Source organism: Capsicum annuum, chromosome 3, assembly GCF_002878395.1.
Source record: "Capsicum annuum cultivar UCD-10X-F1 chromosome 3, UCD10Xv1.1, whole genome shotgun sequence".
NCBI classification, from domain to species: domain Eukaryota; kingdom Viridiplantae; phylum Streptophyta; class Magnoliopsida; order Solanales; family Solanaceae; genus Capsicum; species Capsicum annuum.
In genome coordinates this window covers 241295377-241308173 of record NC_061113.1, presented here as the reverse complement: position 1 = coordinate 241308173, position 12797 = coordinate 241295377, and positions in this window count along the sequence as shown.

Genomic DNA, 12797 nt, shown 5'->3' with positions numbered 1-12797 from the left:
GCTATCGGCTAAAAATCAACTGGGGCATGCCAGGGAGGTTGGGGATCATCCCAGTATGGTCCGTTTAATTTTTTGTGGCCATTTGTGCTAACAAACAGGCAAAATGGCACAAACGAGGCATTTTCGAGCTAAATTGGTGTGCTATAACCAACAGTTTTGGGGGTGGGCTCGGGGTTCGGACGTACCGTGGACCAAAAATCAACTGGGGCATGCCATGGAGGTTGGGTATCATCCCAGTGTGGTCCGTTAAATTTTTGCGGCCAATTGGGTGGAAAAAATAGGGAAACGGCGCGAACATGACATTTTCGAGCAAAATCGGTATTGTATACCCCACGGTTTTGGGGGTGGGCACGGGGTCCGGGCGTGATGTAGACCAAAAATCAACCAGGGCATGCCAGGGAGGTCCGGGGCGTGCCAAGGAGGATGGGGATCATCCCAGTGTAGTTTGTGTAAATTTTTGTGGCTATTTGAGTGGACAAACAGGTGAAAGAGCGTGAACGGGGCATTTTACGAGCTAAATCGGTGTTCTAGAGCCCACGGTTTTGTGGGTGGGCGAGGGGTCCGGGAGTGCTGTCCACCAAAAATTGATCGGGGCGTGCAAGGGAGGTTGGTGATCATCCTAGTATGGTTCGTTTAATTTTTTATGACTATTTTTGTGGACAAATGGTTGAAACGATGCGAACGAGGTATTTTTGAGCAAAATTAAGGTGCTATAGCCTATGATTTTAGGGGGTGGTCCTAGGGTTCGGGCGTATTGTTGGCCAAAAATCGATCAGGGCATACTAGGGAGGCTGGGGATCTTTCCAGTGTGGTTCGTTTAATTTTTTGTGGCTATTTTGGTAGAAAAACAGGTGAAACGGTTCGAACAGGGCATTTTCGGGCCAAATAAATTTGCTATTGCCCACGAATTTGGGGTTGGGCTCGGGGTTCGGGTGTGCTATGGTCTAAAAATCGATCGAGGCATGCCAAGGAGGTTAGGGATGATCCCAGTGTGGTCCGTTTAGTTTTTCGTGGCCATTTGGGTGGACAAATGGGCGAAACAGCATGAACGGGGGCATTTACTTGCCAAATCGGTGTTCTATAGCCCACGGTTTGGGGGTGGACCCAAGTTTCGGGTGTGTTGTGGGCCGAAAATTAACTAGGACGTGCCAGAGGGGTTAGGGATCGTCCCATTGGGGTCCGCTTAACTTTTCATGTCCATTTAGGTGGACAAACGGGAGAAACGATGTGAACGGGGCATTTTTGGGCTAAATTGGAGGGCTATAGCCCACGGTTTCAGAGGTGGGCTCAAGTTCAGGCGTGCTATTGGCTAAAAATCGATAGGTGTGTTCCAGAGAGGTTGAGGATCATCCTAGTGTTGTCCGTTTAATTTTTCATGGCCATTTGGTTTGAGAAATGAGTGAAACGGCATAAAAGGGGAATTTTCAGGCCAAATCGGTGTGCTATAGCCCACGGTTTTGGGGGAAGGCCTGGGGTCCGGCCGTGCTGTCGGTCAAAAATTGACCAAGGTATGCCAGGGAGGTTGGGATCATCCAAGTATGGTCCATTTAATTTTTTGTGGCTATTTAGGTTAACAAACTGGCGAAACGACACGAACAGAACATTTTTAGGCCATATCGGTATGTTATAGCCCACGATTTCGAGGGTGGGTGTTGGGTACTGGCGTGGTGTGGACTGAAAATTGAAGGGGGCGTGCCAGGGAGGTTGGGGATCATCTAAGTCTGGTCCATTTAATTTTTCGTGGCCATTTGGGCAGAGAAACAGGCGAAAGAGTGCGAATGGAGAATTTTTGGGCTAAATCGGTGTGCTATAATCCACAGTTTTAGGGGTGGGCCCGGGGTTCAGGCATGTTGTGGATCAAAAATCGACCAGGGCATGCCAGGGAGGTTGGGGATCGTTCTAGTGTGGTCTATTTAATATTTTGTGGACATTTGGGTGGACAAACGGGAGAAATGGTGCAAACAGGGCATTTTTGGGCCAAATCGATGTGCTATAACCTATGGTTTTAGGGGGCCCAGTGTCCGGGCATGCTGTGGGCCATAATTCAATCGAGGCATGCCAGGGAGGTTGGGGATCGTCCCAGTATAGTCCGTTTACTCTTTTGTGGCCATTTGGGTGGACAACTGGGCGAAACAGCATTAATGGGGCATTTTTGGGCCAAGTCGATATGCTATAGACTACGATTCTAGGGGTGGGCTCGGGGTCCAGGCGTGCTATTGGCCAAAAATCGATCGGGGCAAGCCAGGGAAGTTGGGAATCGTCCTAATGTGGTCCGTTAAATTTTTCGTGGTTATTTGCATGGACAAACGAGCAAAACGGTGCGAACGGGGCATTTTTGGGCCAAATCGGTGTGCTATAGTCTACATTTTTGGGGATGGGCCCGAGGCTCGGGCATGCTATGGGATAAAAATCGATCGAGGCATGCCAGGGAGGCTAAATATCATCCCAGTGTGGTCTGTTCAAATTTTCATGGCTATTTAGGTGGACAAACGGGCGAAACGGTGCGAACGGGAGATTTTTTTAGCCAAATCGGTGTGCTATAGCCCATAGATTCGGGGGTGGGCTTGAGTTCCGAATGTGCTATGGGCCCAAAATCAATTGGGGCATGGCAGGGAGGTTGGGGATCATTCCAGTATGGTCCGTTTAATTATTTGTCGACATTTAAGTGAACAAATGGGAGAATCGGCACGAATGGGGCATTTCTGGGCCAAATTGATGTGCTATAGTCCACAGTTTCAGGGGTGGGCCCGGTGTTTGGACGTGCATGGGTCAAAATCAACCGAAGAATGTTAGGGAGGTTGAGGATCATCCCAGTGTGGTTCGTTTAATTTTTGTGGCTATTTGGGTGAAAAATGGGAAAAACTGCGTCAACGGGGCATTTTTAGACCAAATCGATATGTTATATCCCACGGTTTCGGGGGTTGGCCCAGGGTTCGTGTATGCTGTGTCAAAAATTGACCGTGGCATGCCTGGGAGGTTGGGGATCATCCTAGTGTGGTCTGTTTAATTTTTCACGGCCATTTGCATGGACAAACAGGTAAAACGGCGCGAACGGGGCATTTTCAAGCCAAATTATTGTGCTATAACCCACAGTTTTAGGGGTTGGCTCAGGGTCTGAATATGCTGTGGGTCGAAAATCAACTAGGGCATATAGGGAAGTTAGGAATCGTCCCAGTGTGGTCCGTTTAATTTTTCTGGCCATTTGGGGGACAAACAAATGTAATGGCACGAACGGGGCATTTTCAGGATAAATCGGTGTGCTATAGCCCACGATTTTAGGTGTGGACCCAGGGTCCAGGTGTTCTGTGGGTCGAAAATTAACTGGGGTGTGCCAGGGAGGTTGGGGATCGTCCTAATATGGTTCGTATGATTTTTCGTGGCCATTTGGGTGGACAAACAAGCAAAATGGTGCAAATGGGGCATTTTTGGGCTAAATAGGTGTGCTATAGCTAACAATTTTGGGCCAAATCGGTGTTCTATAGCCCATAGTTTTGGGGTAAGGACCAAGGTTCGGGCGTGCTGTCGGCCAAAAATTAACCGGGGCATGCCAGGGAGGTTGGGGATCGCCCCAGTATGGTCCGTTTAATTTTTCATGGCCATTTGGGTGGACAAACGGGCCAAATAGCATGAACGAGGCATTTTTGGGTAAAATCGATGTGCTATAGCCTAGGGTTTTGGGGGTGGGCCCAAGGTTCGGGCGTGCTGTAGGCTAAAAATCGATCGGGGCATGCCACGGAGGTTGGGGATCATCCCAGGGTGGTCTGTTTAATTTTTTGTGGCCATTTGGGAGGACAAATGAGCGAAACGGCTCGAATGGGGCATTTTCAGGCCAAATCGATGTGCTATAACCTAGGGTTTCGGGGGAGCCCCTAATGTCCAAGCGTGATGTGGGCCAAAAATTGACCGGGGTGTGCCAGGGAGATTGGGGATCATCCCAAAGTGGTCCGTTTAATTTTTTGTTGCCATTTGGGTGAATGAACGGGCAAAATGGTTCGAAAGGGGCATTTTTAGGCGTAATCGGTATGCTATAGCCCACGGTATTGGGAGTGGGCCCGGAGTCCGGGCGTTCTGTGGGCCAAAAATCGATCGGGGTGAGCCAGGAAAATATGATCTGTTTAATTTTTATTGGCCATTTAGGAGGACAAACAGGCAAAATGGCGTGAATGCGGTATTTTTTGGCCAAATCGGTGTCCTATAGCCCACGGTTTTGGGGGTGGGTCTGAGATCTAGTTGTGCTGTGGGCAAAAAATTGATCGGAGCATGCTAGGGAGGTTACGGATCATCCCAGTATGGTCTGTTTAATTTTTCGTTGCCATTTGGATGGACAATCGGGCAAAACGGCACGAACAAGGCATTTTCGGGCCAAATCGGTGTGCTATAAGCCACGGTTTTGGGGGTAGGCCTGGGGTCCGGGCGTGCTGTGGGACGAAAATCGATTAGAGCATGCCAGGGAGTTTGGGGATTATCCCAGTGTAGTCCGTTTAATTTTTCTTGGCCATTTGGGAGGACAAACGGGCGAAACAATACGAACGGAGTATTTTTAGGCCAAATCGGTGTGCTATATCCCACAGTTTTGGGGGTGGGTCGGGGCTCCGAGCGTGAGGTTAGCCAAAAATCAATTGGGCCCATGCCACGGAGGTTGGGGATCATTCCAGTATGGTACGATTAATTTTTTTTGGCTATTGGGGTGGACAAACGGGCGAAACAGCGCGAATGAGGCATTTTCAGGCCAAATTGATGTTTTATAGCCCACAGTTTTGGGGGTGGGCCCAGGTACCGGGTGTGCTATAGGCCAACAATTAGTTGAGGCCTTCCAGGGAGGTTGGTATCATCCCAGTGTGGTCCATTTAAATTTTCGTGGCCATTTGGGTGGACAAATAGGCGAAACTGAGCGAACTGGATATTTTTGAACCAAATCAGTGTGCTATAGCCAATGGTTTTAGGGGTGGCCCCAGTATTCGGGCGTGCTGTGGGCCAAAAATTGATCGGGGCATGCCAGGGAGGTTCGGATCATCCTAGTGTGGTCCATTCAAATTTTGTGTCTATTTGGGTAGAGAAATAGGCGAAACAATGCGAATGAGGCATTTTTGGGCAAAATCGGTGTGCTATAGCCTACAGTTTTGGGAAAGGGCTCGGGGTTCGGGCGTTCTGTGGGCCAAAAATTGACCGGGGTAAGCCAGGGTGGTTGAGGATCATCCCAGTATGGTCCATTTAATTTTTTGTGTCCATTTGGGTGGACAAACGGGTGAAACGGCGCAAACGAGGAATTTTTAGGTTAAATCAGTGTGCTATAGCCCACAGTTTTGGGGTGGGCTCGGGGTCCGAACTTGCTGTGGGGCAAAAATCAGTCGGGGCGTGCCCAGAGGTTGGGGATCATCCCAGTGTGGTTCGTTTTTTTTTTGTGGCCATTTGGGTGAACAAACAGGCGAATCGGCACAAACGGGGCATTTTTGAGCCAAATCGGTGTTCTTTATCCCATGGTTTTGTGGGTGGCCCCAGGGTCCGGGCATGTCGTGGCCCAAAAATCGATCGGGGTGAGCCAGGGAGGTTGGGTATCATCCCAGTGTGGTCTGTTTAATTTTTCGTGATCATTTGGGTGGACAAACGGGCGAAACGGAGGGAATGGGGCATTTTTGCACCAAATCGTTGTATTATAGCCCACAGTTTTGGGGGTGGGCCCAGAGTCCAAACGTACTTTGGGCGAAAAATCAACCGGACCATGCCAGGGAAGTTCGGGATCGTCCTTGTGTGCTTCACTTAATTTTTTGTGGCCAATTGGGCAGACAAACGGGCGAAACAGCATGAACGGGGCATTTTCAGGGAAAATCGTTGTGCTATAGCCCACGTTTTTGGGGGTGGGCCTGGGGTCCGAGCGTGTTATGGGATGAAAATTGACCGAGGCATGCCAGAGAGGAGGGGGATCATCCCAGTGTGGTTCGTATAATTTTTTGTGACTATTTGGGTGAACAAACGAGTGAAACGGCATGAACGGGGAATTTTTTGGGCCAAATCGGTATGCTATAGCCCACGGTTTTAGGGATGGGCTAACGGTCTGAGCGTGCTGTGCACCGAAAATTGATCGGGGCATGCCAGGGAGGTTTTGGATCATTCCAGTATGGTTTGTTTAATTTTTTTGCTGCTATTAGGGTGGACAAATAGTTCAAACGACGCGAATGAGGCATTTTAAGGAAAAATTGAGGTGCTATAGCCCACGAGTTCGGGGGTGGACTCGGAGTTCGGGCGTGCTATGGGCTAAAAATCAATCAGGGCATGCCAGGAAGGTTGGGGATCAACCCAATGAGGTCCGTTTAATTTTTTGTGGACATTTGGGAGGACAAACGGGCGAAACAGCACGAACGGGACATTTTTGGGACAAATTGGTATGCTATAGACCACAGTTTTGGGTATGGGCCCAGGGTCCGAGCGTGCTGTGGGCCAAAAATCGACTAGGGCATGCTAGGGAGGTTGGGGATCATCCTAGTATGGTTCTTTTAATTTTTTATAGCCATTTGGGTGGACAAAAGGGCGTAACAGCATGTACGGGGTATTTTCAGGCCAAATTGGTGTGCTATAGCCCACAGTTTTGGGGATGGGCCCAGGGTTCGAGCGTGCTGTGGGCTAAAAATCTACTAGGGCATGCTAGGGAGGCTGGGGATCGTCCCAGTATGGTTCGTTTAATTTTTCGCAGCCATTTGGGTGGACAAAAGGGCGTAACGGAGCGAACGGGGCTTTTTTGGGACAAATCGATGTGCTATAGCCCACAGTTTCGAGTGTGGACCCAGGGTCCGGGAGTGGTGTGGGCTGAAAATCAACCGAGGCATAACAGGGAGGTTGGAGATCGTCCCAGTGTAGTCGTGTAGATTTTTTTGTGGTGATTTGGGTGGACAAACATGCAAAACAGCGCAAATTGGATATTTTCGAGCTAAATCGGTGTGCTATAGCCCACGGTTTTGGGGGTGGGATGTAGGTCTAGGCGTTCTGTGGGCTGAAAATAGATCGGGGCGTGCCAGGGAGGTTGGGGTTCATCCCAATGTGGTAGTATTAATTTTTCTTACTCATTTCGGTGCAAAACGAGCAAAACAATATGAACAGGGCATTTTTTGGCCAAATCGGTGTGCTATAACCTACAGTTTCAAGGGTGGGCCTTGGGTTTGGGCGTGCTATCTGCCTAGAATTGACCATGGCATGCCAAGGAGGTTGGGGACCATCCTAGTATGGTCTGTTTAATATTTTGTGGCCACTTGGGTGGACAAACGGGCAAAACATTGTGAATGGGTCATTTTTTGGCCAAATCGGTGTGCTATAGCCTACGGTTTTAGGGGTGGGCCTGGGGCTCGAGCGTTCTGCGGGACAAAAGTTGATCGAGGCATGCTAGGGTTATTGGGGATAGTCCTAGTGTGATTTGTTAAATTTTTCGTAGCAATTTGTGTAGACAAACGGGCGAAATGGCACGAACGGGGTATTTTCGAGCCTAATCAATGTGCTATAGCCCATGGTTTCGAGGATGTGCTCGGGGTTCGGGAGTGTTGTGGGCCAAAAATTGACCGGGGTGTGCTGAGGAGGTTAGGGATCATCCCAGTGTGGTCTGTTGAATTTTTTGTGGCTATTTGGGTTGACAAACGGGCAAAACGGTACAAACGGGGCATTTTTGGGCCAAATCGATATGCAATTGCCAACGGTTTTGAGGGTGGGCTAGGGGTCCAAGCTTGCTGTGTGCCGACAATCGACAGCGGCATGCGAGGGAGATATAGGATCATCCAAGTATGGTCCGTGTAGTTTTTGTGGCCATTTGCGTGGACAAAAGGGCAAAATCGGGCATTTTCGGGAAAAATCAGTGGTCTATAGAACATGATTTCGGGGGTAGGCCCAGGGTTCGGGCATGCTTTTGGCCGAAAATCGATCAGGGTGTGCCATGGAGGTTAGGAATCATCCCAATGTGGTCTGTTAAATTTTTCGTGAACATTTGGATGGACAAACGGGCGAAATGACATGAACGGGGTATTTTCGGGCTAAATAGGCGCGCTATAGCCCTCGGTTTCGGGGGTGGGCCTGGCGTTCGAGCGTGCTGTGTGCCAAAAATTGACCAAGGTTTGCCAGGAAGGTTGGGGATCGTCCTAGTATGGTCCGTTTTATTTTATTGTGGCAATTTGGGTGGGCAAACAGGCAAAATGGTACGGACGAGGCATTTTCTAGCCAAATCAGTGTGCTATAGCCCACGATTTTGAGGGTGAGCCCGAGGTTCGAGCGTATTGTGGGCCAAAAATCAATCAGAGCGTGCCAGGGATGTTGGGGATTATCCCAGTGTGGCCCGTTTAATTTTTCGTGGACATTTGGGTGGACAAACGGGCGAAACGGCATGAACAAAGCATTTTCGGGCCAAATCGAGGTGCTATAGCACACGGTTTCATGGGTAGGACCGGGGTTCAGACATGCTGTGGGACGAAAATTGGTCAAGGTATGCCAGGAAGGTTGAAGAGCTTCCCAGTATGGTCCGTTTATTTTTTTCATGGCCATTTGATTGGACAAACGGGCAAAACAGCATGAACGGGGCATTTTTGGGCCAAATTGGTGTGTTGTAGCCCACAGTTTTGGGGGTGGGCCTGGTGTTCAATCGTGCTGTTGACCAAAACTCAACCGAGGTATGACAGGGAAGTAGGGTATCATCCTAGTGTGGTGCATTTAATTTTTCATGGCCATTTGGGTGGACAAACGGGCAAAATGGCGCGAACGGGGCATTTTGGGCAAAATATGTGTGCTATACCCCACAGTTTTAGGGGTGTGCCCGGGGTTCGGGCATGCTTTAGGTGAAAAATCAACTGGGGCATACGAGGGAGGTTGGGGTTCATCTTAGTGTGGTCCGTTCAATTTTTTGTGGCTATTTGGGTGGACAAAAGGGCAAAGCCGCGCAAACGGGGCATTTTTGGGACAAATTGGTGTGTTATTGCCCACAATTTTGGGGGTGGGCTCGAGTTTCGGGCGTCTTGTGGGCTAAAAATTGATCGAGCCATGCTGGGGAGGTTGGGGATCATCCCTGTGGGGTCTGTTTAATTTTTTGTGGTCATTTGGGTGGACAAACGGGCAAAAGGGCACAAACTGGACTTTTTGGGCCAAATCAATGTGCAATAGGCAACGGTTTCGAGGGTGGGCTCGTGGTCTGGGTGTGCTGTAGGCTGAAAATTAACTGCAATGTGCTAGAGAGATTGGGGATTATCCCAGTGTGGTCCATTTAGTTTTTCGTGGCCATTTCGGTGGACAAACGGGTGAAAAAGCACAACTAGGCATTTACGGGTCAAATCGGTGCACTATAGCACACGTTTTTGGGGGTAGGCTCGACGTCTGGGCATGTTGTGGGCCGAAAATCAACCAAGATGTGTCAGGGAGGTTGTGGATCATCCTAGTATGGTCCGTTAAATATTTTGTGGCCATTTGGGTCTACAAACGGACAAAACGACATGAACAAGGCATTTTTGAGCTAAATAGGTGCGCTATAGCCCACGGTTTTGGTGCTGGACCCGGGTCCGGGCATGCTATGGGCCAAAAATCAATCGGGGAGTACTAGGGAGGTGGGGATCGTCCTAGTGTGGTCCATTTAGTTTTTTGTGGCCGTTTGGGTGGACAAACGGGTAAACCAGTTCGAACGGAGCATTTTTGGGCTAAATCATTGAGCTATAGCCCACGGTTTTGGGGATGGGCTGGGGGTTTGGGCGTGTTGTAGGCTGAATATTGACCGGGGTATGCTAGGGACGTTAGGGATCATCCCAGTGTGGTCTGTTTAATTTTTCGTGGACATTTGGGTGGACAAATGGGCGAAACGGCGCGAACGAAGCATTTTTGGACCAAATCGGTGTGCTATAGCCCACAGTTTTGTGGGTGGGCTCGGGGTTCGGGAGTGCTCTGGGCCAAAAATCAATTAGGGCATGTCAAGGAGGTTGAAGATCATCTCAGTATGGTTCGTTTAATTTTTCGATGCCATTTGGGTGGATAAATGGGCAGAACAGTACGAATGGGGCATTTTAGGGCCAATTTGGTGTGCTATACCCACAGTTTTGAGGGTGGGCCCGGGTTTTGGTCATGCTGTGGGTTGAAAATCGATCGGAGCATGCCAGGGAGGTAAGGAATCGTCCTAGTGGGGTCCGTTTAATTTTTAGTGGCCATTTGGGTGGACAAACGGGAAAAACGGCACGAACGTGGCTTTTTTGGGCCAATTCGGTGTGCTCTAGCCCATAGTTTCATGGGAGGGCCCGGGGTCTGGTCATGCTTTGGTCAAAAAATCAATCAAGGCATGTCAGGGAGGTTGGGGATCATCTTAGTGTAGTCCGTTTAATTTTTTGTGGCCTTTGGGTGGACAAACGGGCGAAACAGCGTGAATGGGGCACTTTTGGGCTAATTTGGTATGCTATAACTCAGAGTTTTAGGGGTGGGCCTGGGGTCTCGTCATGCTGTAGGTCAAAAATTGATCGGGGCATGCCAGGGAGGTAGGGGATCATCCTAGTGTAGTCCATTTAATTTTTAATGGCCATTTGGGTGGACAAACGGGGGAAACGGCGCGAACGGGGCATTTTTGGACCAATTTAGTGTGCTATAGCCCATAGTTTCGAGGGAGGGCCTAGGGTCTTGTCGTGCTTTGCGCCAAAAATAAATCGGGGCATGCTAGGGAGGTTGTGGATCGTCATAGTATGGTCCGATTAATTTTTTGTGGCCATTTGGGTGGACAAACAGGCGAAACAACGTGAACGGGGCATTTTTGGGACAAATCTGTGTGCTATAGCCCATGGTTTCGGGGGTGGGCTCGGGGTTCGGGCGAGTAGTGGGCAGAAAATTGATCGGGTTGTGCTAGGGAGGTTGAGGATCATCTCAGTTTGGTCCGTTTAATTTTTTGCGGCCATTTGGGTGGACAAACAGGCGAAACGGTGCGAACAGGACATTTTTCGGGCCTAATCGATCTGCTAAAGCCTATGGTTTAGGGGGTGGGCTCGGGGTCCGGGCGTGTTATGGTCCAAAAATTGACTGGGCCATGTCGGCAAGGTTGGAGATCGTCCCAGGGTGGTCCGTTTAATTTTTCGTTGCCATAGGGGTGGACAAACGGGAAAAACGGAGTAAAAGAGGCATTTTCGGGCCAAATCAATGTTTAATAGCCAATGATTTCGGGGGTGGTTCGGGGTTCGAGTGTGCTGTAAGCCGAAAATCGACCGGGGCGTGCCAGGGAGGTTGAGGATCATCCCAGTGTGGTCCATTTAATTTTTCGTGGTCATTTGGGTTGGCAAACAGGTGAAACAGTGTGAACGGGATATTTTCGAGCCAAATTGATGTGCTATAGCACACGGTTTTTGGGGTGGCCCCAGGGTTCGAGCGTGCTGTGAGCCAAAAATCGACCGGGGCAAGCCAAGAAGGTTGGGGATTATCCCAGTGTGGTCCGTTAAATTTTTTATGGCCATTTGTATCGACAAACGAGTGAAACAACGCGAATGGGGCATTTTCAGACCAAATGGGTGCATTATACCCTCGGTTTTGGGGGTGGGCCCAGGGTGCGGGCGTGTTGTGGGCCAAAAATTGATCGGGGCATGACATCGAGGTTGGGAATCATCCAAGTGTGGTCCGATTAATTTTTAGTGGCTATTTGAGTGGACAAACGGGCGAAACAGCACAAACGGGGCATTTTTGGGCCAAATCATAGTACTATAGCCTACGTTTTTGGAGGTGGGCCTGGGGTCCGGGCGTGCAGTGGGCCAAAACTCGACCGGGAGTGCTAGAGAGGTTGTGGATCATCCCATTATGGTTCATTTAATTTTTTGTGGATATTTGGAAGAACGAACTGGCAAAACGGCATGAATGGAGCATTTCAGGACAAATCGGTGGCTATAGCCCACGATTTCGAGGGTGGGCTTGGGGTCTGGGCGTGCAATGGGCCAAAATCGATCAGGGCGAGCCAGGGAGGTTGAATATTGTCCCAGTATAGTTCATTTAATTTATTTTGTCTATTTGGGATGACAAACAGGCAAAACAGCGCGAACGGGGCACTTTTGGGCCAAATTAGTGTGCTATAGCCCACGGTTATGGGGGTGGGCCTGGGGTCCGGTCGTGCTATGGGCTAAAAATTGACCGATGAGTGCAAGGGAGGTAGGGGATCATTCTATTATGGTTCGTTTAATTTTTCATGGCCATTTGGGTGGACAAACGAGCAAAACGACGTGAAAGGGGTATTTTCGAGCCAAATAGGTGTGTTATAGCCCACGATTTCAGGGGAGGGCCCGGGTCCGGGCGTGTAGTAGGCCAAAAATCAATTGGGGAATCCCAGGGAGGTTGGGGATCGACCTAGTATGGTTCGTTTAATCTTTTGTGGCCATTTGGGTGGACAAACGGGCGAAACGGTGCGAACTAAGCATTTTCAAGCCATATCGGTGTGCTATAGCCCATGGTTTGGGGGTGGGCTCGGGGTCCTAGCGTGCTATGGGAAAAAAATTGATTAGAGCGTGCCATGGAGTTGGGGATCATCCCAGTGTGGTCCGTTTAATTTTTCATGGTCATTTGGTGGAGAAATGGGGGAAATGGCCCAAACAGGGTATTTTCCGGCCAAATCGGTGTGCTATAACCCATGGTTTTAGGGGTTGGCCTGGGAAATTGCTAAATTATTTTTTCTATATCCCACTTTTTTGTGTAGGCCTGGGGTTCGGCGTGCTGTGGGCCAAAAATCGACTGGGGCGTGCCAAGGAGGTTGGGGATCGTTCCAGTGTGGTCCGTTTAATTTTTCCGTGGCCATTTGGGTGAACAAATGGGCGAAACGGTGCAAATAAGGTATT